The following is a 24046-nucleotide window of genomic DNA, read 5'->3' as shown; positions in this document are numbered from 1 at the left end:
CCATGCCTGGCTGATTTTTGTATTGTTGGTAGAGAAGGGGTTTCACCATGTTGGCCAGGCTGGTCTCGAGCTCCTGACCTCAATTGATCCGCCCGCCTTGACGTCCCAAAGTGCTGTGATTACAGGCGTGAGTCATCGCGCCCGGCAGAAAAGTACCATCTTAATAGTAAGGACTATCATAATAGTAGGGGTATTGGGTGCAGGGTATATGGGAACTCTAATATCTTCTAAATTTTTCTGTACAGCTAAGATTGTTCGACAATTATACTCTATAAAATAAAAATGATTTTTTTTTTAAAGATAGACAGCCATGTGTTTAAAAAAACTTAGAGCAAACATCTTGCCCTAGAAAGCAAATGCGACTCAAACGGGGTTCTTGTACTGGTTAACATCCGCATTAAAGGTGATGGTGACTTACAGGGCCTATGCCATTCTCTCTGATTTCTACGATTTCCTTATTACTCTCAGCACAACTTAAATAAAACAGTAAACAGAAAAGTAAAATCTTTCCAGACCTTGGTTAACAAAAGCAGAAACAAGGAGGAGAACGAGGAGGAGAAGGTGAAGGAGAAAGAAAAGAACAAAAAGAGGAAGAAGACGAAGAAGTCACAATCAAGGAGAGTATATCACCAAGAAAAGAAAGTTTCTATCAAAAACTTTCTTTGGGCTCTCAAAACTCGAGAGTCAAACATTGTTAATAAATTTCCACCAAAATCTGAAGGTCACAAATCCAAATCCTAATAGGAAAAGCTTTCATCAAAATGTACTGATAAAGGCTCAATTACAACAACCTGGAACTCATGTGGTTGGGACACTCACTCGAGCTCATAGTTTTGAAAGATGGCCAGAATTTAAAAACAAAGTGCTCAAAGAATGCACTATTATCACAGTAAGAGTTTGGCAACCCTATCAGCACAATGAGCCAGGGCCGTCTAAGAAATCTCACAGGACCCACATATTGCTGAGGAAAAGAGGTATTTACTCACAACTGAAAAAACAATACTGAATGTATGTCTTGCTTGAGCAGGGGTGAACTACAAGCAGATTGCAGTCTCTTAGTAAACAAACAAAACAAGAAACAAAACAAAAAGGATATGCATAGGAGTTTAATTAATTGTCAAGTGAAATTAAATTCACATAAATCAGCCTTTTGGGTGGTTCAAAGTAGAGACGGCTGTGAATTGTTCCTAGATTGACATACAAGCAAATACTTATTTATTTATTTATTGAGACGGAGTGTCGCTCTATCACTCAGGCTGGAGTGCAATGGTGTGAACTGCGATCTCGGCTCACTGCAACCTCCGCCTCCCGGATTCAAGCGATTCTCCTGCCTCAGCCTCCTGAGTAGCTGGGACTACAGGCGCATGCCACCAAGCCCGGCTAATTTTTTTGTAATTTTAGTAGAGACGGGGTTTCACCATGTTAGCTAGGATGTTCTTGATCTCCTGCGTGATCCGCCCGCCTTGGCTTCCAAAAGTGCTGGGATTACAGGCGTGAGCCACCGCGCCCGGCCTTACAAATCTCTTTTACTTAGGAACTACTGAGTTAAGATTAATGTGGGTGCTAAATTCCAATTTGGTCCGGGCATGGTGGCTCACGCCTGTAATCCCAGCATTTTGGGAGGCCGAGATGGGCGGATCACCTCAGGTCAGGAGGTCAAGACCAGCCTGGCCAACGTGGCGAAACCCATCTCTACTAAAAACACAAGAATTAGCTGGGTGTGGTGGCGTGCGTCTGTAATCCCAGCTGCTCGGGAGGCTGAGACACGAGAATCACTTGAACCCGGGAGGTGGAGGTTGCAGTGAACTGAGATCACGACACTGCACCCCAGCCTGGGTGGCAGAGTGAGACACCATCTCAAAAAATAATAATAATAAAAATGAAATAAATGAATTCTGATTTGTTGTGTGAATTCATGGTTAATTATGCAAAAGTGGAATATTCTATTCTTAATTGACTGAAATTAAAATTTCATTTTTTTTTTTTTAATTTTAGAGCCTTTTCTCTCAGTAGCATGTTTAGAATTTAGGGAAATAAGACAGGTTTGATAAAATATCCATTAGCCTAGAAAGATACTTAGAAAGAATCCGTCACCTGTTTTTCTTGTGTGTTTTTTTTTTTTTTTATTGATCATTCTTGGGTGTTTCTCACAGAGGGGGATTTGGCAGGGTCATAGGACAATAGTGGAGGGAAGGTCAGCAGATAAACAAGTGAACAAAGGTCTCTGGTTTTCCTAGGCAGAGGACCCTGCGGCCTTCCGCAGTGTTTGTGTCCCTGGGTACTTGAGATTAGGGAGTGGTGATGACTCTTAACGAGCATGCTGCCTTCAAGCATCTGTTTAACAAAGCACATCTTGCACCGCCCTTAATCCATTTAACCCTGAGTGGACACAGCACATGTTTCAGAGAGCACAGGGTTGGGGGTAAGGTCACAGATCAACAGGATCCCAAGGCAGAAGAATTTTTCTTAGTACAGAACAAAATGAAAAGTTTCCCATGTCTACTTCTTTCTACACAGACACGGCAACCATCCGATTTCTCAATCTTTTCCCCACCTTTCCCCCGTTTCTATTCCACAAAACCGCCATTGTCATCATGGCCCGTTCTCAATGAGCTGCTGGGTACACCTCCCAGACGGGGTGGCGGCCGGGCAGAGGGGCTCCTCACTTCCCAGTAGGGGCGGCCGGGCAGAGGCGCCCCTCACCTCCCGGACGGGGCGGCTGGCCGGGCGGGGGGCTGACCCCCCCACCTCCCTCCCGGATGGGGCGGCTGGCCGGGCGGGGGGCTGACCCCCCCACCTCCCTCCCGGACGGGGCGGCTGGCCGGGCAGAGGGGCTCCTCACTTCCCAGTAGGGGCGGCCGGGCAGAGGCGCCCCTCACCTCCCGGACGGGGCGGCTAGCCGGGTGGGGGGCTGACCCCCCCGCCTCCCTCCTGGACGGGGTGGCTGCTGGGCAGAGACGCTCCTCACTTCCCAGACAGGGTGGTTGCCGGGCGGAGGGGCTCCTCACTTCTCAGATGGGGCGGTTGCCAGGCGGAGGGTCTCCTCACTTCTCAGACGGGGCGGCCGGGCAGAGACGCTCCTCACCTCCCAGATGGGGTCGCGGTCGGGCAGAGGTGCTCCTCACATCCCAGACGGGGCGGCGGGGCAGAGGCACTCCCCACATCTCAGACGATGGGCGGCCGGGCAGAGACGTTCCTCACTTTCTAGATGGGATGGCGGCCGGGCAGAGACGCTCCTCACTTTCCAGACTGGGCAGCCAGGCAGAGGGGCTCCTCACGTCCCAGACGATGGGCGGCCAGGCAGAGACGCTCCTCACTTCCCTGACGGGGTGGCGGCCGGGCAGAGGCTGCAGTCTCGGCACTTTGGGAGGCCAAGGCAGGCGGCTGGGAGGTGGAGGTTGTAGCGAGCCGAGATCACGCCACTGCACTCCAGCCTGGGCACCATTGAGCACCGAGTGAACCAGACTCTGTCTGCAATCCCGGCACCTCCGGAGGCCGAGGCTGGCGGATCACTCGCGGTCAGGAGCTGGAGACCAGCCCGGCCAACACAGCGAAACCCCGTCTTCACCAAAAAAATACGAAAACCAGTCAGGCGTGGCGGCGCGCGCCTGCAATGGCAGGCACTCGGCAGGCTGAGGCAGGAGAATCAGGCAGGGAGGTTGCAGTGAGCCGAGATGGCAGCAGTCCAGTCCAGCTTTGGCTTGGCATCAGAGGGAGACCATGGAAAGAGAGGGAGAGGGAGAGGGAGAGGGAGAGGGAGAGGGAGAGGGAGACGGAGAGGGAGAGGGAGAGGGAGAGGGAGAGGGAGAGCTAAAATTTCATTTAAATGTCAAGTTTTAAGATACCAAGATTGAGTGCTGATAGTATTGTTATTACTTGAGCACAAACTCCTGGACTCAGTTCTCCTGTCTTGGTCTCCCAAAATGCTAGGATTACAGGCGCGAGCCACTCTGGCTGTCCCCTCAGTAATTTTTTTTAAGTAAAGTTTATTTTATTTATTTTTTGAGTTGAGGTCTCGCCCTGTCACCCAGGCTGGAGTGCAGTGGCACTGCAAGCATGGCTCACTGCTGCCTCAAACTCCTAGACCCAGGCAATCCTCCTGCCTCGGCCTCTGGTGTAGCTGGGACCACAGGTATGCACCACCATACCTGGCTAATTTTTCTATTTTTTTGTAGAGACAGGCTCTCACTATGTTGGCCAGGCTGGTCTCCAACTCCTGAACTCAATTGATCCTCCTGCTTTGGTCTCCCAAAGTGCTGGGATTTGAGGTGTAAGCCACTGCTCCTGACCAATAGTTTTTTACATTAATAAATTTATGGCCGGGTGCTGTGGCTCACGCCTGTAATCCCAGCACTTTGGGATACCGAGGTGGGCGGATCACCTGGGGTCAGGAGTTCGAGACCAGCCCGAATAATATGGTGAAACCCTGTCTCTACTACAAATACAGAAATTAAACGGGTGTGGTGGCAGGCGCCTGTACTCCCAGCTACTCGGGAGGCTGAGGCAGGACAGTCGCTTGATCCCGGTAGGCGGAGGTTGCAGAGAGCCGCGATCGCGCCACTGCAGTCCAGCCTGGGCGACAGAGCGAGAGTCCGTCTCAAAAAATAAATAAATATAATAATAATAATAAAATTTATGTCTACCAAAATAATTTATCTACATTATGAGCAAAATATGTCTATGTTTTGACTTGACACTTTTTGCACTCTCAACACTGCAATCCTCCTCATATCTTAAGTCAGCGTTTTGTTCATCCACTTGACAGTAGGGCAGAAAAGAGCCTTGAATGAATACCTCTCTGCAAATCCGACTTTCCCCTTTCAAATCTTGTCTCTTCCGCTGAGACTAGACAGAATATAAGTAGCAAAACGCACCGCAAATACCCTCCCGGTTGCTCCAGGAGAAAGCTGGGTTCAGTAGCCTGTTGAGTATGAATCAAAAAGAAGTATGGGAAAATGAAAAGTATTACATCAGAACAGGATCGTGATTCCTAAATTTCCGGACTAATGTCCTGATGCATTTCCAGCTGAGCTAGCCAGAAGTACGACGGTTTTAGTGGGTATCCACTTTAACGCAAAACGTTCAGTCACTACTTAACCTTTCTTCCTCGTTCTTTCTCTTGTATTTTAAACACAAACACGCGAAAATAAACAAACAAACAAAAAGAAACACAAACAAAACAGTTGCTGTCTGTATTAAAGCTGCAGGCTGCTTCCACATGAGAACTGACACAACGTCACTTTCCTCAAACCTCCAATACCAGGGGCTACTGCTCCAAGAATACTCAACCACACGCCCTCGAAAATGCTCAGCCTGTTTCCTGCGATGGAGAGTGCAGTGCAGTGAGGCACTCTCAGAGTCACAAAATCTTGGGCAACACGAGCCGTATCCTTCTGTGGGATATACACTTTGAAACCACTCACCTAGAGCCTTCTCTCTTCCCCAGGGTCTAGAGAAAACTTGGCAGAGACGCGGCGCTTGGCTGCTTTCTTCCTCCACGCTTGTCTCAATACTATCCGTCTTTAAAGACGCGTCCCCGATTTTTCTTCTGCCTTCTTCTCCGCTGCTTCTTCTCTCCTCCACTCAGTGTTATCCCTCCCGGCTCCAAGAGCCCTTCCTTCCTTTTCAAAGCCTTCCCTTGCGTCCACTCCTCAGCTCATTTCAGTTCCCAGCCACTTGCCTTTCTAGTATAGTAAGAACATAACCTGTATATTAGAGACAAACTTCTCCCTACTCTCGCTTACGCCCCTGCCGGGTTTACAATGTTCTCCAAAATTCGTATCTGGATTAAACAGTCGCACCACATTTTGGCTACAGATGGGAAGGGTCTACTTTCTGCACATCAGGGACTGATGAAATTTTCACTTGTGGGGGTGTAGGGAGGGTTTTACAAAGGCTGAACTGGTTTTCTCAGGTTGAGACCAGCTTCCTTTGTGCTTTCCTCCTTGCTCAAAAAAATTTGCTCTGAAAGAGTCCTCTGTCTTCGGCTTCGTTTGTGTTGTCTTTAAAACCAGAGCTAGTCAGGCTTGGCGGCAAAAACCAGTAATCGGAGCACTTTGGGAGGCGGAGGCGGGAGTATTGCTTAAGCCCAGGAATTCAAGACCAGCCTGGGCAACACAGGGAGAAGACCGACCCGCCACCTCCCCCCATCCCGTCTCTATAAAAAATCAAAAACAAAAAAACCCATAGCTGTAGAGTCGCCGATGAAGCCGCTGCCACATTTCCAAATCCAGATGTTGGACGCAACCTTGTGCAAAACTGCTACCTTTGTCACTCTTTGTTTTTGTCAAGTGTTGTGAATTAACCTCTTGTCTTTGCTTGTTCGGTTGTTTTTCAGGAGTTATTAACAACTTTATTGAAGTACAGTTGATATGTGCAAAACCCCTACACATGTTGAAGGTAAGCATATGAGTGAGGACATATGCACACATTTATAATGCTATTTCCACAGTCAGGGTAATAAACACACTTATCATCAACTCCAAAAGTTTCTTTGTGTTCTTTCATGTGCATGGGTGGTAAGAAGACTTAAACATCAGAGTTATCTTTTTTTTATTTTTTTATTTTTTTATTTTGAGACTGAGTCTCGCTCTGTCGCCCAGGCTAGAGTGCAGTGGTGCGATCTCGGCTCACTGCATCCTCCGACTTCCGGGTTCACGCCATTCTCCTGCCTCAGCCTCTCGAGTAGCTGGGACTACAGGCGCCCGCCACCGCGCCCGGCTAATTTTTAAAAATATTTTCAGTAGAGACGGGGTTTCACTGCGTTAGCCAGGATCTTCTCGATCTCCTGACCTCGTGATCAGCCCGCCTCGGCCTCCCAAAGTGCTGGGATTACAGGTGTGAGCCACAGCGCCCGGCCGAGTTATCTTTTTAACAAAATTTTAAGTGTGCATTATGGTATTGTTAACTGAAGGCACTAGGTTGTGCAATAGATCTCTAGAACTTATTCATGTTTCATAACTAAAATTTTAACTCACCTAGCAACAACTCCCCATTTCCCTCTGCCTCTGGTCCCTGACAATCACCATTCTGTTCTCTGCATTTATGAGTTTGACTATTTTAGATACCTCATATAAGTGGAATCATGAAATATTTGTCCTTCTGTGACTGGCTTATTTACTTAGCATAATGTCCTCCAGGTTAATCATTGATGCTGGTGCAAATGGCAGAATTTCTTTTTTATAAAAGGCTGAATAATATTCCATTGTATGTATATACCACATTTTCTTTGTCCACTCATCTCTCAATGGACATTTGGATTGTTCCCTTATCTTGGTTATTGTGAATAATGCTGCAGTGAACATGGGAGTGCATATGTTTCTTTGAAATTCTGATTTCGATTTTTTGGGGACATATACCCAGAAGCGGGATTGCTGGATCATATGGTAGTACTATTTTTATCTTTTGAGGCGACTCCTTACTATTTTCCATAGTGGTGTCATCATTTTACACACCAACAGTGTAGAAGGGTTCCAATTTCTCTACATCTTTGCTAACACTTATCTTTTGAGTTTTTTCTTTTTAATAAGAGACATCCTAATAGGTGTGAGGTGGTATCTATTGTGATTTTGATTTGCATTTCCTTGATGATTAGTGATGTTAAGAGCACCTCTTCACACACCTAGTGGCTATTTGTATGTCTTCTTTGGAGACATGTCTATTCAACTCCTATGCTCATTTTAAAAATCAGGTTATTTGGGATTTTAAGGGGTGTGTGTGTGTATATGTGTGTGTGTGTGGCTATTGACTTGTAGCGGTTTAAAAAATTTATTTTGTATATTAACCCCTTATCAGATAAATGATTTGCAAATATTTTCTCCCATTCCATAGCTTGCCTTTTTCCTTTGTTGATTGTTTTCTTTCCTGTGAAGAAGCTTTTTAGTTTGCTATAGTCTCACTTATCCATTTTTGCTTTTGTTGCCTGTGCTTTTGGTGTCATACTCAAGAAACCATTGCCTAGACCAATGTCAAGAAGATTTCCCCCTGTTTTCTTCAAGGAATTTTACAGTTTAGGGGCTTAAGTTTAAGATTTAAATTCGTTTTTAGTTGACTTTTGTGCATTAACGTCTTGTCTTGTCTCCTCACCTGGATCTACGTTTCCTCTGCAGCACTCACAGAACTCGTCTTTATATTCTCTGGCACTACCCCGCGCTCGCGCGCGCGCGCGCGCGCGCGTGTGTGTGTGTGTGTGTGTGTGTGTGTGTGTGTGTGTGTGTGTTGGCAGCTCCATAGAGGAGGCTTTTTTAAAAAGGAGAGAATCTGAAGACATACCAGAAGATTCAATCTTGGAACTTCGCTCCAGGTGGACGGAAACTGACAAAGAAAGTTGGCTAAAAGCAGTCCTTGAAATAGATGACGGCTGTGAGAGGATCCAAGGGTGTTTCGGTCCAGAATGCCTTTCTCCTCTTGACACAGCGTCAAGACAAGATTCCATTCAGAAGTTTCAGAAACAGGGGTTAAAACATAGCGGACTTTAACCTATCATGCCTTAAGCCCTCACCTTTAGATAATAGTATATAATAAATCAGTAAGAAAAGGGCGTTGTAAGTGGGGGTGTAGCTCAGTGGTAGAGCGTATGCTTAGCATGCATGAGGCCCTGGGTTCGATCCCCAGCACCTCCACAAGTACATACCTTTATATCTGTCGTTGAACGTTTCATTTTAGTCTTTGAATACTTCGTTTCAGTCTTTTCTTTTTTCTTTGTGCATACACTAGCTTGTGTTTTTCCTACTCACAGCGAAGGTAAGCAATTTGGTACTCATTCATTTGTGCTGTGGGTCCTAACACTCCTTCAGCCTCCCAACCTGACTGCTTCAGCACAGCTTTATAGTTATTTACTGAAATAGAGAAGCTGCTTATTCAAGATCCCCTGAGAGTGAAGCAACAGGCATGCCGGCCATAGAAGACTCGTTCTCCTAGACCATCCTGGCTAACATGGTGAAACCCCATCTCTACTAAAAATACAAAAAAAAAAAAAAAAAAAAATTAGCCGGGCGTGGTGGCGGGCACCTGTAGTCCCAGCTACTCCGGAGGCTGAGACAGGAGAATTGCATAAACCCGGGAGGCTGAGCTTGCAGTGAGCCGAGATCGCGCCTCTGCACTCCAGCCCGGGAGACTGAGCAAGACTCCGTCACAGGAAAAAAAAAAAAAAAAAAAAAGACTCGTTCTCCTTTGCTGCCGTTTCTCATTACTATTAAGAAATCGGGGGGAAATAAAAAACAGAAAGAGAAGAAAAAAAAATCGCCCTTGGAAAACATCCATTAGATTTCTCTCCTCCCCCCCACCCCCACTCCACCCATATCTGACAGACCACAGACCTTTCCTCATTCTCCGCTACATTTCCACCACTCACAGAATCTTGGTTGGGCGGCAAAAGTGGGTCCAATCATTAGTCATGGGAGCGCTGTGATCCCAGCTTTCTCTAAAGAAGGAATGTTTAGAATTTTGTCCGAACGAAAGACGCTTCTGGCGAAACTCCGAGACTTTCAAAATCCACAGTTGAGAAAATTATTTTCAGAGATGGAAAAAGCCGCTCGTCGCTCTCAAAGCGGTGTCAGTTTTGGACAAAAATGGTTATGTTTTCCTGTGGAACAGAAGCTTGTAGTTCACCTCCCTTGGGAGGGAAAGACCTGGTTTCCTACAGCCAAAGAGGAGCCGAGGGGCCGGGCTCGGTGGCTCACGCTTGTAATCCCAGCACATTGGGAGGCCGAGGTAGGCGGATCAGCTGAGTTCAGGAGCTCGAGATCATGGCGGAAACTCTGTCTCTACTACAAACAGGAAAATTAGCTGGGCGCGGTGGCGCTCGCCTGTAATCCCAGCTACTTGGGAGGCTGAGGCAAGAGAATCGCTTGAACCCGGGAGGCAGAGGTTGCAGTGATTCGAGATTGCGCCACTGCACTGCAGCCTGGGCGATAGAGCGATATTCCGTCTCAAAACAAAACATTATAGAGGAGCCTGGGAGACATTGGAAATGCGGGCAATTTCAGGGCCATCCAAATCTTAGGCCTCCGTAAAGATCTGGCTTCAAGCTCTCTCCGTCCCTTCCTCTTCTGCAACCACCTGCCTCCACCTATCTCCCGACTCGTTTTCTTCACCACCTCTTGTCACCTTCACTTCCACTTTCTCCCATTCCCGTTGATTCAGTTCCACGGCTTCCTCCTACCTAAATGTCCTCCAGCAGCTCAGCTTACTACAGTTCCTGCAGCTCCACTTTCTAGTTTGGCGTTCTCAAGCCTGAATGATAGTCGTCTGAGGGAGACCTTTCAATTGCGAAGATTCCCATCTTTCCCCCTATCCGGTGATTATCGGTCCACTATGGAGCTGTAAGTTACAAACGGGTATACCAGTGAAGTTGTCAGGGCGGTTCCTCAGGCTCAGGAAACACTGCATTCCAGTCTAAAACCTTTTGACTCTTTATTGGAGGTTGTTTCTGGTTGGCTATGTTATAAACGGCGCCTTGCCTCTAAACGCCCATCTCAGTGACTTTCCAGCCACAACTGAGCCTCACTCCGTTAATTCTAGCGGGGGTGGGGACAGGAGACAAAAGTTGGGAAGGAACCAAGAAGTTGATATATAATTTATTCATATATTCAGGAAGATACAGATTTTGCACAAATAGGAAAAATATTACAGAGAAAGGTAAAAGTAAGAGAAGACACAATGGTTTAGAATTACCTCCTAAAATTTATGTGGACATAGTTGGACACCCCAAAATTTAACAACAGGAGGAAAGTGTCTGTTATTTGTGCCATTGTGATGGTTGAGGTTTCAGAATCTCTCCAGGAGCACGGGGTAAGAGTAAGGAGGTTGTAACAGAAGTTTAAGTCCCTTAAACTTAAATGCCTCCTATGTGTTTCTTTGTAGGTCTCAGGAACGGAACTGCAGCGTCCCTGAGACGAAGCCACTGCTGAGTTTCCTGATCATGATGATCCACTGAAGAGTTTGCTAGAGCAGTGACTGTGACAGCATACACTTAGGTTTTTCTTTTTTCTTTCTTACCCTTTCTTTGTTTCTTTCTTTCTTTCGTTCTTTCTTTCTCTCTCTGTCTCTTTTTTTTTTGAAACTGATGTTTATTTCCCGTCAGTGTTATTTCCATGTTGTCTAAGAGCCTGTGCAAGAATAGCTTAAGACCATTCAGTGGTTGCTTCTACCCATTCAGTGGCCTGAGCAGTTTGAGCTGCAGATCAGTCTTCTGTGTCAGGCTGAGTGCTCCAGTCTTCAGTAGGTAACTGCTGGATAGGCACAGACGGCACCTGCAGGACTTCAGACCTGTCTGCAACCTCAGGCTGGTAGCAGTGAAATGAGGAGGTGGTGCAGTCCATTCACCCTGAAATTCCTCGTTGGTCACAGCCTTTTCAGCAAGAGCTTGCTTTTCTTTTTCAGTCTCTTCGGGATCTCTGTAGAAGCAGGGATCAGGCATGACCTCCCACGGGTGTTCACGGGAAATGGTGTCACTTATGCGCCGAACTTCTGGGACCAGCATCCACCACATCAAACCCACTGAGTGAGCTCTTTTGTTGTTGCATGGAATGGCAATGTCCACATGGCACAGATGAGAATCTGTGTCACACAGAGCAATGGTAGGTAGGTTAACATAAGATGCCTCCATTAAAGGCTGGTGGTCAACCCTGGGGTCAGTAACCACAGGAAGCCGTGGCTCTCGGAAGGCTGCCTGGATCTGGCTAGTGAAGGTTCCAGGAGTGAAGCAGCCAGCAATTGGAGTGGCTCCAGTGGCAGCAGCAAATTTCAGCACTGCCCTCTGGCCAGTATTCCTGGAGGATATAACACTGACATCAGCAAGGTTTTCAATGGCAGCAATGGCACGAGCTGCCAGCAGAAGCTTCTCTCAGGTCCTTTTCAGATTTATGATGTAGATGCCATCGCTTTTACTTTTATAGATGTACTGTTCCATTTGGAAGTAAAGATTGGTGCCACCTAAGTGGGTTCTTGCCGCAAGGAACTTAAGGACATCCTCCTCATTCATTTGCAGTACATCAAGGGCTCCGAACATTGTGAAAGTTTCCCTTCAAGTTACAACGGGAATCCAGAACAACGCCCTATGGACCCCTCTGTGGGTAGCGCGGAAAAGCACATATAGGTTTTCATTTGGGACTTGTTTTCTTCTTCCATCTGAATCTAGATTTCCCCAGACAACTTTCTGAGTTCTGCTCTTTTGTACCCTTCTCCTAGTATTTCTAACTGGGCAGACAGCCAGAAGCAGTGAAAATTCAGGGGCTCTGGTGCAATGGTGTAGGAAATCTGTGATAGGGTGGAGACTACCTGGAGAAAGAGAAACACACTGGAGTTCCAACCTGAAGCCAAGTGTGTTAACGTTGGCCAGGCTTGTTTGTGTGTGAAGCTTTGAGGTCGTGGGTCTTAGCGATTCCCTTTTCCTGGAAAGGGGTCTCCAAAATATGGATTCCCTCATGGATTACAATGGCCAGAGTTCTACTGCTTCATGGGGATGTTTTGTCTTTCATCGTTCTTGATAGCTGCCTGAGAGACGTGTTGAGGGCTCCACACCAAATACTGTAGCGTTATAAACAGCAAGAGGTAAAAGATGCCCTGAGAATCCATGCTTGGCAAAATGGAAGGTGGTCCAAGCTGTTTTTCACTGATTTGGCAACTCTGCGGGCCAATCAGGAGTCAAGGAAATGAGGATCAAAGAGAAAGAAGGTCTATCATTTTTTCTTTGCCCAGAAATAATTCAGACAGCAGCATGACCATAACATACCTGATGGGGATAGCCCTGCCAGGGGACTCTGTGACTTAGCTGGTTAAAATCTCTGTCCTGGGTTTGGGTCTCAGAGATAACTGAGCTAGTGATTCATCCTTGCTCCGTCTCCTGCTCCTTAAGGAACTAGGAGGAGCACGCTCTTAGTTTTTTCAAACAAAGGAAATTTGACGCTATATTTGGAATTTCAACTTCACATTTAAAACATCCTTTTCTAATACAAAAGGTAGCATGCAAAGGCTTTGACAAAGAAAACTGGTATCGATTTTGATACATTCACCAATACACGATTTGTATGGAAAAGAAAGTGCAGAACAATGATATACCATAGTTTTTACTTACTCTTTAACAATTGTTTCTAGAAATTCAAGCAACTTTATCTAGTCCTATTCCTCATCCACACACCTTTGGCCACACCTGCCTTTGGGGCCTTTGGTACAGTGATATGTGAAGTATTATTAATTCATTTAAAGATTCAAGAACAAACAACCCTGAAATTCATTGAGGAAATGTAGAAGGCAAATAATTTAAACACGCTATTTGGCAATGCTTCTGAGATTTTTACTTCAGCTAGATGTTTTGGTTTGAGGAATGGGGGGAGTTATTTGGTGTCTTCTATTACATATTTTGAGTACATTTCCTGTGAAAGTCGATTTAATATGCAATAAAAATAACTGCTGCCAAAACCCAAGCCTAAGTTTTTTTTCTTTTCTTTCTTTTTTTTTTTTTTTTTTGAGACGGAGTCTCTCTCTGTCGCCCAGGCTGGAGAGGTGCGATCTCGGCTCACCGCAACCTCCGCCTCCCGGGTTCAAGCGATTCTCCCGCCTCAGCCTCCCGAGTAGCTGGGATTACAGGCGCCGGCCACCACGCCCGGCTAATAGTAGAGAAGAGGTTTACACCATGTTGGCCAGGCTGGTCTTGAACTCCTGACCTGAGGTGATCCACCCACCTAGGCCTCCCAAAGTGCTGGGATTACAGGCGTGAGCCACCGTGCCCAGCCAAGACCTAACTTTTAAAACCTGTTGGTAGATCGCTTGCTGTAGGCTGTAAGCTATTGCAGCGAACGAGAGCTGGCTGTTTTCAGTCATCCAAATGATGTTTTAAGCGTTCGCGAGGCAAAGCGCTGAGTGCCACCTTACATTTAGACAACCTTTACCCACTAACTCACCCAGAAAAACTTGGGACCCAATGCCCAGCCCCTCTGCTGCTCACAATTCAATTATCAGCGGCAGAGGCGGCTGTTGGAGGAGCCCCGAGGAGAGAGGCGGAAGGCAACCAGTGGGAAGATTTTCTGCTCCTCATCCTTGGACGACCTAATGCCCATAAAGCAGAGATGCACGGAAAATTTTCTCTGAGCTGCCTATTTTTTCTTATTTCCATTCTTTTTTAGTCTCTCTTTAGCGATACCGCCAAACTGAACTCAAAGTGCATGGGTCGGTAATGTGACTGCAGGGTTCGTGCTTCCTGCCAAGGAGATCTTGATGGAAAATTTATCTATTTAGGATTTTTTTTTTTTTTATGCTGGGCTACAAGTCGATATCTACATACAGTTAGAAATGATGCCATGACCCACACACAGCTTTGATGTAAGCCTAGAAAGTTTTAACATTAATCAACATAATTTAAAAGATATTTGCGTCTGGAAAAAATATAAAGAAGAACTCCTTGTGGAGTAATTTGTGTCCCCTTTTCAATGTCTGCTTGTTTCACTCACGTTAGCAAGATATTCTTCTCAAGCTAAGTTTTATAAAAAGCCACAGATGACTGCCCGAATAAAAGCAACACATTTGACACTGTCCTCTTTTTATAGGAGTAGGAGAAAAGTGACAAACGCATGCAAAGAACGAGAAAGGAGAACGAAGAAAAGCTACAGCTGGAGGAGCCGGGGGTCGAACCCGGGGCCTCGTACATGCGAAGCACGCGCTCTACCACTGAGCTACACCCCCTGGCCGCATGAGAGTTCTGTTGGCTTATATATAAAATATCACTTTGTTTTCAGTTTGTTGGTTTCATTTTCTGTTGGTTGGAGAAAGATCGCCGGATTAAATTCCACTACTTTCGTGAAATCACTGAACTGGATACTGTTTGGCAGCTAACAGTATCCTAATATACTTATAACAGTATACTAAGACACTAAGATTATAGTCCAAATGACGCAGTTTCTTATCCTCGGACTTTCCAGTTCCTGTTAGCCTGCTTCAAGCTCCATTCACAAGCAAACTGCATGAAAGCTACTTTCCTCCACCAGCAAAAAGCACAAACTTCCAACATTGAGGACTGTTCAGTCATGGAGAAGGATCCCTGATTTTAGTCTAGACCTTTAGTCCAGAGCTCTTCCAATTGAGCTATGTTTGCCACACTTCTACTTTCTCCCGCAATACTGACTCAAATGAAGTGCTCCTCAGTCCAGAGGCAGCCGTCGGCGAGCTGAATTCACACTGTATTTGTCGGACAGTGTGACAACATCCATTTTCCAGCTGGCTCTCAATCCTCGTTAATGCATCCTAATAGCTGTAGTCCCAGCTGCTCGGGAGGCTGAGGCAGGAGAATGGCATGAACCCGGGAGGCGGAGCTTGCAGTGAGACGAGATCAAGCCACTGCACTCCAGCCTGGGCGACAGAGCGAGACTCCGTCTCACACACACACACACACACACACACACACACACACAAACAAAACAAAGAAACCTAATAAATTTTTTCCCTTCTCACCATTCCTATTCAACTAATAATTTTTACAGCAAAAAAAAATTTTTTTACATTACACATCTAGTATCCTGACGTAGTACAATTGTATTTGGCAGTTCTTTTTGATACTGTCTTTCCTAAATTTAAGTTCTACATTTTTAATAATAAAAAATGTATGATGTTTCTTACATTAAAACTAGCTCCTAGTTTCCCAATCAGCTTCCGATCCACAATAAAGACTTGTTCTAGCTCTTAATAAAAAGAGGAATATTGAAAATAATTAGCAGTAATGTGCTCCACAGTTTAGGTCAAAACAATTGTGACAATTGTCTGTGACAAATCTCACAATGTGAAAAACAAAAGAAAACAAAGCTCTATCAGTTCAAAAGAAAGAAACTTATTCACCCTAGGTTAATTATGTACAAGTAAAACAATATTCATATAAACATGTTTCAGCAATTGTCTACCCTTTTCAGGTTGGACTGGGAATGTCCTAGAAGCAGACGCATTGTCATTTAGTCTGCAATTCAGTAACCTTTCTCGTGGTATAGCGATTAAACGAGATCCAGTTTAGTGATTTCAGAAATAGTGGGATTTATCTCAATAGATTTTCTCCCGCCAACCATTATGTTTTGAAAATTAGAAATACTGACACTGATATATCAAGATGTATCTCCAAGAGAGCTTGGCTATCACAAGAATGTTGCTCGGTGGTAGAATGCATACTTAAAATGTGTGCTGTCTTGGTTTCATTTCCTGAAAATGTTGCTGTTCTTTAGCTACTCACCAACAGCCACCCCTTCTTTTCTCATACGCTTTACTCGCATACATGATCCAAAGTACTCCGTTTAGTGCTACTCCATTTGTACGCCATAAACTTCTGCACCACCCAGGGCAAAAGACTATGACAAAGACTAGATGAAAGAGGATAAAACAAAGGATTAATAGCTCATTCAAAATCATCGCTAGGAGACAGAAACCTGACCCCACATTAACAGAAATTAACCTTGGGTTCCAATTCTCCGCATCTTCGAAGATTATTAAAGACAAAAAGAAAAGAAAAACAAAGAACGCCACCACATTTTATTTTTTATTTTTATTTTTAATTTTCTTTGCTGTGTCTGGCTCAACCAACAGGATGTGGAAGAGCAGAAAGTTTTTTGTTTGTTTTTTAATTCCTGTTACTTATCTTCTATCTCCCTCCTCCACCTATCCATTCCACACTGCCAGGGAATTGGATTCAGCCACCATATGTAGGAGTCAATAAGTTCCAAGTCTTTCTTAGTGGGTAAATACATTGTATAGTAAAAGTACTTAAGAAACCTGAAAGCTAAAAAGTTGGAAACAATCGAAGTATTGAAAGAGAAATTGAATAAAATTTTCGGTCTACAGTAAGCTGAGATAGCTCGGTTGGGAGGGCATCGGCCTGAAGATCTAAAGGAGACTGGTTCAATTCTGGGTTTTGGCAACTTTTCCTTTTCAGAGACTCTACCAGCGATCTGCCTTTGCAGTCTTAAAATTTCATATGAACTGCATCTCTTAATTTATATTTAGTAATTGATATTCGGGGGAGCAAAAGAGCATGGCACATAAGCAAAGGAATTTCGTGTCTGACTTCCTTTGCTTCTCCATATATAATAAAGCAATCGCGATGCCCCGTGAATTTTGATGTGTGAAATAAAGATGAACTGTAAAATTCATTTTGATACTCACAATTTTATGTTATTTTTTCTTAATTAGAGTGACATTAGACAGAAAATGAAAAATACCATGACAGGCCGAAAAAAGAGCGACTGAAAGGGAAAAGCTTTGTATTTTAGCACTTTTGATGGCAGTTGCCCCTGCTTTTTGAATAAGGGACCCTGTATTTTCATTTTACACTGGGCCTGTAAATTATGTAGCTGGCCTTCTTCAATATTAAATCGACATTCACAGTACATGTAATTGTAGTATCTATAATCGGCATTCATAATTACAGATTATTAATTCATAGTTGACATTTTACAAATTTGGAGAATTGAAGACATTCTAACTCTTCGCATGCCTATAGTTGAATTATAATCCCAAGAGCACTGGCCAGTACTGTATTAAAATCCACGCCTACAGTATACGTTCCCTCTCTAAACTTCAATTTGTTGTTCTTAACTCTTTATATAAATTGGAATACTTGAAACGACATTGCACAGAAAATCCCAACGGAAGATATGGCTTGTATTTTTTTTTTAAAGCAAACAAAAAAATGGGCAGTATATTATAATTATTGTCCTGATCTTTGCTATTTTTATGTAGTCTTATGTTGGGAGGATGTACAGCTTCAGTTTGTTTCCAAAGCCTTTGAATGCCACCTGTTATGTCCAAAATCGGGGGCGGGGGGGGGAGGATCTCCGAAGGTAGACAGGAATGATAGAAAAATCTCAGGTTTTAAGAGAGTTGACAGAAAGGCACACTCACCTTGCCAACCAAGGCCCCGCTGGGAGTCGAACCCAGGATCTCCTGTTTACTAGACAGGCGCTTTAACCAACTAAGCCACGGAGCCCACGGAGACTGACTTTGGTTTCCTTCTATCAGAGTATACCTTGGTATTTGTGGTAGAATTTAGATTTTCCTTTTAATTAAAAAAAAGTTGTTCATTTCTTGGATTTTTATTTGGCCTTTGATTCCACTCACAGCCACTCAAGACAGTGAATAACAGCTTTAATGGAAGCACTGATTTGCCAGTCTTTTTCTCTTGCTCTTCATAACCTCACTGTAGTTGGCTTGGAGCCTTGTTGCCTCATGGGAACTCAAGCCGAGGGAAAAATTCAAGCAAGATCAAAGAAGGAACTATGAGTAAATATTTTTATTTCAGGCTCATTTTAGGCTTTCTAAGGCATTTGACTTAATGTTTAGATTGTGCATCTGTGACAGAAGGGAAATGCCTCAAGTTCTTTCACTTTAAAAGTCAACCCCTGGAAATGAGCTCAAGCAATTCCTATGATTTACCAAGTTTGAAAAGGAAGGAAAATGAGTGAAGGAGTTAATAACCTCAGTGACTTTTTCTAGGGAACATTACAACTCTTTATCTAGACTCATAAAGAGATGGAAGACAAGGAAAACAGGAGGGAGGAAAACACAGCGTTCTGGAGCTTTAGCGACTATACTGTCCCTTTAAAATGGAACTTTCTCTGCCAAGAGGAGAATTCAAAGGAGATTCACAGATTAGGACAACAGCTACCAAATGAGTTAGTGGAATATATATGTGTGTCCCAGCTAGATTGATAGATTCATGCAGTTCAGTTGATAAGCATTCAAACTATTAATGTAAGGAATGAAGACTCGAGTCTCCGTCACCAGTATTTTTTTTTTTTTTTTTTTTGAGACGGAGTCTCACTCTGCTGCCCAGGCTGGAGAACAGTCGCACAATCCCTGCTCATTGCAACCTCCGCCTCCCGGGTTCAAGCAATTCTCCTGCCTCAGTCTACCGAGTAACTGGGATTACAGGCATGCACCATGACACCCGGCTAATTTTTGTGTTTTTAGTAGAGACGGGGGTTTCACTATGTTGGCCAGGCTGGTCTCGAACTCCTGACCTCAGGTGATCCACCTGCCTCGGTCTCCCAAAGTACTGGGATTACAGGCATGAGCGACCACGCACGGCCTAGAAGTACAGTATTTTCTAAGAAGTTGAAAAACAATAATTCATTGCAGCCTGCAGCTAAATCTGCTAAGATATGTTACAGCTAGTGATGGCAAAATTATGAGAAGGAGAGGAAGAGGCTTAGTTGAAAAAGTTTAAATAACTTGTGATAAATGTAAACCTATTGTTATCTATTATATTATTCATTAACAGATAATTTGTGGAAAAAATTTGATGGTATCAGGTGTTATTGAACAGTAGACTTAATTTGCTCTGGTGGACCAGGCATCACTTTTACAAATTTTTGACAGAAATTAGAAGCTGAAGGTCCTGACAAGATGGATCACACAGCAGTTTAATGACTTAACGCTGACAAGTTGTGTGTGTGTGTGTGTGTGTGTGTGTGTGTGTGTGTGTTTAACTCAGGGCTGAGATGGAAATTTTTTTTTGAAGGGGAAGAACTGCCCTCAATTACTATGATCAAACACTGACTGGCTTTGGAAGTTAGCTTTTGTTTCAGATTGGATAATGCTTTTTAATAAATTCAGCCCAAAATTACAAGGTAAAACAATGTTTATGTATAAAACTTGTACTGTGGTAAAGTCATTTTGATGACAGCTAACACTGCTAGAATCATAGTAATATCAAGCTGCCCTGTGCACTGCTTGTGCTGTCAAAAGTTAAAAGAAGCAATTCTCCAATCCCACAGAAATTTTCAGCAGATATATTCTCCTAACTCGAACTACAGTACCAACAGTGTGTTAAAAACTTAATGCAAGTGCAAAAGCAATTTTCATATTTCAAAATCTACTTAATTGTGCAATTGAGGAGCTTCACACTAAGCCTCACTTTGAAGTGACTAATTTGCAATGTAATGACATGCTAAAAGCAAACATAAAGAGATGAACCTACTAGAATCCATAAATGTCTTCCATGCAATGAATATGCCCCAAATTATATACTCACAGATTAATATTAGCCATTTGGCATCTCCTATCTTTATGAAAAGATATTTTCAAAGATGAAATAAATAAAATTGCACTACAGGTCATTAACAGATGAGCATTAGCAAATGACTTTGATGATAGGAAAGGCTAACTTTGAGCCCCATCTGTAATAATAATAATTATTATTATTATTTAATTTTTCTCGTTATCAATAATTATACTCAATTAGTATTGTGTTTTGAATTTCATCAATAAATATGAGTAGACTTTTTTTCTCCCTTGTTATATAAGTACCTACATAATATTCTTGATTTGGCCATTTGACTTGCAAATCCTAAAATATTTACTACTTGGCCATTTACAGAAAAAGGTCTCTCTCAGGCATATTTTATAAGACCACTAATCCCATTCATGAAGATTCCACCTTTATCACCTAATCACCTTCCAAAGGCCCTAAAGCCTAACCTAATAATATTGGTGATTAGGTTTCAACATATGAATTTTCAGTGATGGGGCAGTCACAAATATTCAGATTACAGTAGGAGTATATTTAAAAGCCTGGAAAACACAATTAATTTTGCACAAGCTTATTTTGACAAACATTCCCTAGGTTGATCTCCAATAATTTCTATCTCCTAGTGTTCAAGTATTTGTGTAATACTCTTCCCTTGAGTGTGAATGGGACTTGTGATTTACTTCTAACCAATAGAATATGGCAAAGGTAAAGGGATGCCACTCCCATAATTACATGAATATGTACATAAAACATACAATATATTGTTTATATTATTTATATACATACATTATTATAATCTATAATAATAGGTGTATATAAGCCATTTTTTATATAGATATGTAAGCAATTTTAAATATATGTACACACACAAATATATATTCAAAATAGAGCACAAAAACCCTGCCTAAGTCATTTGATGATAATGACAGCACTTGGGGTGGAGAAGATCCAGAGATTGAATCTGCAGTGAAAAAGAAGAAAATGACAATGGGAGATGATAGGAACAGAAGAGAGAGAGTCTGGTTTATTTGGCAGGCTTGAGTCTCAGGGGAATGACAACAGCATTCACTCCAAAAGGACCTGTAAGCAGCAACTGACGTCTCTACTAGAGAGGGGAGAAGTCTTTAATACAATTCATTTATGCTGTAGATTTCAGGAACATGCGCCTATAATATGTGCTTGGCTGAATTAGCAGACATTAGGGTGGATGGTCTTTCTGGGAAAGTGGAAGGAGTGTTTTCTGTGGAAAATGTAATTTTGATGCTACATAAAGCTGGTGGCACGGAATGGCTTGGTGTGGCACTTTTTGCATGGAAAAGAGAATTCCCACTTACTTTGGTTGGAGCATGTGTTCTAGAGCTTGTGTAATTTAGTTCACAGAACAGCTGGTGACTTTTTGTGACTCAAAGTTGTCCAAATTTGGAGGTAGGAGAGATGCAGGTTTCTTTTTTTTTTTTTTTTTTTTTTTAGATGGAGTTTCTCTCTTGTTGCGCAGGCTGGAGTGCAGTGGCACGATCTCAGCTCACCACAACCTCTGCCTCCCGGGCAATTCTTCTGTCTCAGCCTCCCGAGTAGCTAGGATTACAGGCATGCACCACCACACCTGGCTAATTTTGTATTTTTAGAAGAGACGGGGTTTCTCCATGTTGATCAGGCTGGTCTCGAACTCCTGACCTCAGGTGATCCGCCTGCTTCAGCCTCCCAAAGTGCTGGGATTATAGGTGGCAGCCACTGCGCCTGGCCTGAGATGTAGGTTTCCTAAACTCCTTTATTGAAACATCTGCAGTGGCCTCTGACTTTATGTGACCACTTCGTTTCTTCTAAAAAGTGGCGAATTATTTGCAACAAGCACTAAATTAACACAAACCAGACCAATCATCTTTTCTGTGACCAATGTCCTTTTCTCATGTTTCATGGAAATATCCTTAGACAAGTTTAAATTTTAATTGGGCTTATTTGAGCAAAGAACAACAAAATGAAACATAGGAAAACAAAACAAAAACGATTGAAGAATCAGGCAACCCTACAAACCAGAGCAGGTTCAGAGAATGCCAACCAATAACATGGCCTAACAGCATTTATGGGAAACAGAAGTACAGTGGAGACAACCTCATTGGTTACAGCTTACTTTGTTAATTGGTTACAGAGCCTCCAGCAAGTAATTAAAGCTCAGCTACTGTGTTTCAACTCCATATTAATTTGATCTGTTAGGCTTAGTGGAGGAGCCCAGTCCAAATCAATGTCCTCCTAGACATTTTATTCAACAGATACAATAGCCTTTATCTTTCCTTCAAACCTCTTGCCTTATGCACTTAGGTCTCCCTCTATAATATTTTCTCCTGGTTTAAGTGAAACACAAAAACTATTTTCTGTCATAAACTGGATTGTGCGATCAAATTTATGTTGATTCATCAAAGTTATTATTAGGACTACAAATTTAGACTACTGGGAGGGAAAATGTAGAAATATCCCACAAACACAAGGCGATTGTCCTAACTCAGTGCAGAGGGTGTGTCTGTGCCCCCTGTTCATGTGATGGTGTGTCTGTGCCACCTGTTCATGTGGCGATGTGTCTGTGCCCTCCTCTGATGTCTCCATAAATGCTTAGGACTTCCACTCCATTTCTTCTTTTGCAGCCTTTTCAAAAGGTGGTGCTCTCTCAACAATACCCAGAGTCTGAGCTCAGCGCAGGTAGAAGACAAAGGAGTTTTTCTGCACTCTCACTTCTTTCACTTCAGGATTCAAACCGGGCAGGACAGGGTAGCAAGTCTTTGTGGTGAATAAGCATCTCCTGCTTCCTCAGTTCAAAACTGGCATTGTTGAACACCTACTTTTCTATCTCTTAGGAGAAGGTAAAGAAACAAGAAAACGGCTTGTTTCTTTGTTGGGGATGATCTCTTCTACACCTGTCATCAGGGCCAGCTTCATGGGTCTATGACCAGTGCGGTTCACAGGACTTTGGGCTCCACACATTGTGTAACGAAGTCTTGCTTTTCATTACTGGGTTCTTCATCCCACAGGATGCTGCTTTTTCCAAAGTACTCGAGCAGGCTGACTTTTTAAAAATGCTCCAGCCTTGCCGGACGGGGCGGCTCACGCCTGTAATCCCAGCACTTTGGGAGGCCGAGGAGGGCGGATCACGAGGTCAGGAGATCGAGACCATCCTGGCTAACACAGTGAAACCCTGTCTCTACTAAAAATACAAATATTTAGCGGGCCGTGGTGGCACGCGCCTGTGGTCCCAGCTACTCGGTAGGCTGAGGCAGGAGAATCGCATGAACCCGGGAGGCGGAGGTTGCCGGGAGCCGAGATCGCTCCATTGCACTCCAGCCTGGGTAACAAGAGCGAAACTCCGTAAAACAAACAAACAAACAAAAACAAAAAAAAAAACTGCAGCATCCTAATATTAATATTAAACTTTCCCCCAAATCCAAGAACGAACCCTCTTGAACTAATTCCTGATGCTAGTCTGAGGTGCATGAAAGATGAGGTGGAAGTGTGGTTAAGTGTCTAAGGAGATCCTTTTCAAGTTAAGGTGATTTTTCTGCCCTCAGAACTTAAATTTTTCCCACTAAATTTTTGTGAAGTATAAGACTGTAGCCAACATAGCAGTGATTGCTCAGAGTGGCTAGAGAGAGTAAGTGAGTAACAAAAATGTCAACAAGTAACTTTGGCAGGGTCGGGGAAGCCTTGGGAAGATGTTGGTAAAAGAATACAAAATTACAGTTAGAAGAAGTGCAAGAAATCTATTGTACAACATGATGACTATAGGTAAAAACAATACAATGTATTGAAACATGAAGAGATTTTAAAATGTTGTCACTACAAAAATGATAACTATGTGAGGTAATGCATAAGGTAATTAGCTCGATTTAGCTACTTCACAATGCATGCGTGTAACATTCTATTTTTTATTTGTATTTTAAATTTTAAATTGACAAGTAAAATTGTTTTTATCTTATGAGATATGTATCTCAAAATAGTTTGTTGTAGATAATAAAAACGTAATTTTACTTGTCAATTTAAAATTTAAAATACAAATAAAAA

General features: G+C 43.3%; 3 non-coding genes across 3 annotated transcripts; 1 reads left to right on the top strand and 2 right to left on the bottom strand.

Moving 5' to 3' along the window:
- The first annotated feature begins 8549 nt into the window (after window positions 1-8549).
- TRNAA-AGC (transfer RNA alanine (anticodon AGC)) lies at window positions 8550-8621 on the top strand. Its single transcript has one exon. It is a non-coding gene; the product is annotated as a tRNA-Ala (tRNA).
- A 5986-nt stretch (window positions 8622-14607) lies between these two features.
- On the bottom strand, window positions 14608-14679 carry TRNAA-CGC (transfer RNA alanine (anticodon CGC)). The gene has a single exon. It is a non-coding gene; the product is annotated as a tRNA-Ala (tRNA).
- Window positions 14680-17882: 3203 nt separating this feature from the next.
- TRNAT-AGU (transfer RNA threonine (anticodon AGU)) lies at window positions 17883-17956 on the bottom strand. The gene has a single exon. It is a non-coding gene; the product is annotated as a tRNA-Thr (tRNA).
- Window positions 17957-24046: the final 6090 nt, after the last annotated feature.

This window comes from Gorilla gorilla, chromosome 5 (genome assembly GCF_029281585.2).
Source record: "Gorilla gorilla gorilla isolate KB3781 chromosome 5, NHGRI_mGorGor1-v2.1_pri, whole genome shotgun sequence".
Lineage (NCBI taxonomy): Eukaryota > Metazoa > Chordata > Mammalia > Primates > Hominidae > Gorilla > Gorilla gorilla.
The sequence above is the reverse complement of the archived record's forward strand: the minus strand, read 5'-3'. Positions and strand labels throughout refer to the sequence as shown.